This window comes from Tupaia chinensis, unplaced genomic scaffold (assembly GCF_000334495.1).
Source record: "Tupaia chinensis unplaced genomic scaffold, TupChi_1.0 Scaffold000045_1, whole genome shotgun sequence".
Taxonomy (NCBI): domain Eukaryota; kingdom Metazoa; phylum Chordata; class Mammalia; order Scandentia; family Tupaiidae; genus Tupaia; species Tupaia belangeri.
This window is the reverse complement of record NW_006159501.1, coordinates 1233502-1236732: the sequence shown is the minus strand read 5'-3', so window position 1 is coordinate 1236732 and position 3231 is coordinate 1233502. Positions and strand designations below refer to the sequence as shown.

The 3231-nt window shown below is 42.3% G+C and overlaps 1 protein-coding gene across 1 annotated transcript in view; it reads left to right on the top strand.

Moving 5' to 3' along the window:
- Positions 1–117: 117 nt before the first annotated feature.
- Positions 118–3231, top strand: part of GEN1 (GEN1 structure-specific endonuclease) — a 39968-nt gene continuing 36854 nt past the window's right edge. The window contains exon 1 of the mRNA XM_027773414.1: positions 118–558. The gene's annotated coding sequence lies outside the window, so the exon portion shown is untranslated. The remainder of the gene's footprint in view (positions 559–3231) is intronic.

Sequence of the window (3231 nt, the reverse complement as noted above, 5' to 3'; positions counted from 1 at the left end):
GCCCCCCCACGGGCGGGCCCGCGCCTGCGCCTCGCCTGCCACCCCTCCCCTCGGGGCTCTGCCCGCGCGTGCGCGGTTCAGGATTTCGCGCCACTGTAGTCAGAGAGGCGCCGGAAGTGCCTGAGCGAGCGGACAGCTGGTTGGCACGCGCGGCTCTATCGTGGCCGCACGCCAGCGGAGCCGGGGAATTTGCCTCCGTGAAAGGGAACATAACTGGGCGGCACCGGCAACAGGTCTACGCATGCGCCCACCGGGCCCGCTAGGGCGCGGAAAGGAAAGCCGAGAGTACAGCCTGGAGAGCGGAGGGAAACGGGACAGCCACGTTCCGGAAGAGGCGGTGCTACGTCGGCGAAGGCGCCGAATTCGAAAAGCTACCCCTTCGTCCACGGCTCAATCCGCTGAGTCTCAGACGTTAGTCTTTGCTTGGGAAAGGAAAGAGGACTTTTTTCTTTCGTTTGGAAAAATTCAGGTCCTTAGAGACAGCGGTAGTTAAGATTCAGATCGAACTGGTAAATGACGAAGGGACCTCTTCCAAAACGAAGAAGGAGGGTTATCCGGGTAAGTCAGGAGGGATCTTGGAAAGCTGTGAGCGCCCGAGTCCTTCCACTAAGGCTTTTGAAAATTCGTTTTGCGCGTTCGCAGCGCGCCTCCTCCAATAACATACCCGTTCTCCCTTTCATTAAAGTAAAAAATCCAAGCCAAGCGCCCGACAGCATTAGGCTCCTACTTCTCGAGCCCGGCCTGCCGAGCGGTCCCTGCGAGTCATCCCCGCCTTGGAGAACTGCTGGGTCCCGACGGTCCTCCCGCTCATTTACGGCCATTCCCGGCAAGTTTCCCCTGACTCTCATAGGCACACTTGGCTAAAGTGTCTTGAAAATAGTTCTATTACAGCAGTAAATCTTAAGGCATTGTGGTGGTTTATTCCGTTTTTCTTTCCTCTCCCATCCCGCCCTAGCCTAGTGTAAACTTCCACAAAAATAATGGAACTAAGGAAGTTTAAGTTCTTTGGCTTAGCTTCAACACTTCTCAACCGGACACTAACCTACCCTTCACATGAATATGTTGATCTAACCAGATAATCTACTTTCATACTCCAAAACCTTTTCCTTCTAGGTGGGGAAAAAATGGTTAGTGCCAACCTACCACATATAAATAGATGTCTAACCTCTGACCTCCATAATGGAATTATTTCCATCAAAGGCACCTTTTACTTCTAGAAGTAATCAAATATACATTATATTTCTAATGTAGTCCTTGCCACGGATTAAAGAAGAGGATGGCAAAAACAGCTGGCCTCTTAGGAGGTCCTTGCTGCTAACCAAAGGGGAACAGTTGGAAGGCTCCTGCTTAGATTTCACTCCAGGAAGACTTCCCTGATGCCCGACTAGGTAGGGTACCTCTTTTCTATACTCGAGCCTGCTTTCCTGTCTCCCTGTCTGTACTCATGTTACTCTACAGCCTGAATATTCCTTAACAGAAATGCCAGCACCGGAAGTGTTTCAGGTTTCCTGTTTTTTCAGATCTTAATGTATTCCTGTATTCATAATAAGATATCAGGGGATGGAACCCAAGTCTAAGCAGGAAATTTAGCTTTCATATACACTGAAGATAATTTTATACAGTACATTGTTTTTATATTGCAGTGGATTTTTTTTTTTTTTTACTGAGACCCAGCTCATGAGATCAGGTGTGAAACTTGCCCCTTGTGGTATTACATGGGCTCAAAAAGTTTCAGATGTTTGGAGCAGACATTTAATAAATATTTAATGATAACAAGTGCGCCAAGTCTGGGTTATAAAGCTGGAAATACTTAGCTTTTCTAATTTCCACTTAGAGGATTATATTTTCATATAAACAGTGGTATATGCATAAACTTTCTACGAGTGGATTTTACTGTATAGGATTTACTACATAATTTCACTAATTAACACTGTTCTTTAAAATACTGTTTTATTTTGGGAGCCGGCAGGTGGTGTGGTGGTTAAGGGTGCTGGACTCCCATATGACCGACCGTGATTCAAGTCCCGGACCTGGCAGCTTGCTTTCTCTCTCTCACTGTCCCACTCTGGTCAAATTTAAATAAATAAAGGCAAATAAAATAATTCTTTAAAAAAGAAATACTGTTTTATTTTCATATGAATTTAGTCAAAACTTTTGAGGCATATTCTAACCCAGGCTTAGTTCATTTGTAATCTATTAAATATTTATTAAATGCTTACCATTTATCAGGAATGCTTTTAAGGTGCTAAAGGCAGAATAGCAGACGATCAAGCTCTACATTTAAGGATCACTGCAGACAGAGTCTGCAGATAACAGTGCCATTACAGATTGGGCATCCCTAGCCTAAAATGCTCCAAATATCTGAACCTTTTTGAGCTAACCTAATGCCACAAGGAGAAAGTACCACAGCCAATCTCAGTAAAATGGATTATCTTTCTAATCTTTTTGCTTAAAGGTGAAATATCAATATATTGGAAAACTATTGCTTTATAATGTGTATTTTTGCATAAATCAAGCCACTGACTTTTGTTCTTTTAATTAATTAGTAGAATTAGCAAGGCTCTGCGTTTTTCACACCTCATTCCGTTTTATAATTAACCCATAAAAGCTTATTATCTTTTAAGGAAGTTTTAGGAGCATAAATTGATTTATGAGCACCATATGGTTACATCAAAGGATTTGTTTTTGTTTTAACTTAAAGTGGATACTTAAGCCCTTTTTAAACCAGAAATTTATGTTCTTCCTACCAAGCAATAATTTCTGAAGTAGAGTGATTACTTTTTTTTTCCATTCCAAGCTACCAAAATTGGTCATGGGATTCAAAGGATATTAGGATGTTGTCACTTATCTGGTTTTTAATACCTCCCGTTTCGTGTAGAAGCTAAATATCTTTTTCAGGTCATATAGCTAAGTTGTGTATCCCCTACCTAAAACCCTAGGCTTATTCTATCCCAACGTTCAGCACTGTTCACTAAACTAAGTAAATTGAACTATTCATGGGTTATAAAGTTTGCTATGTGTTTTGACTTTGTTAGTTCATGTAAATAAGCTAGATAAATTTAAGCCATTAATAGTTTTATAAAGTTCTTTGCTATGTGCTGTTCTAACTTCATTGATGCCTTTTTCTTTTTTGAAGAGGTTTGTTTTTTTTTTGCTATAGGGTGCATGAACTCACCAGAAAGAGAGAGAGAAAGTGAGAAATCACCCCCCAAGGGCGAATGGCCCACCCAC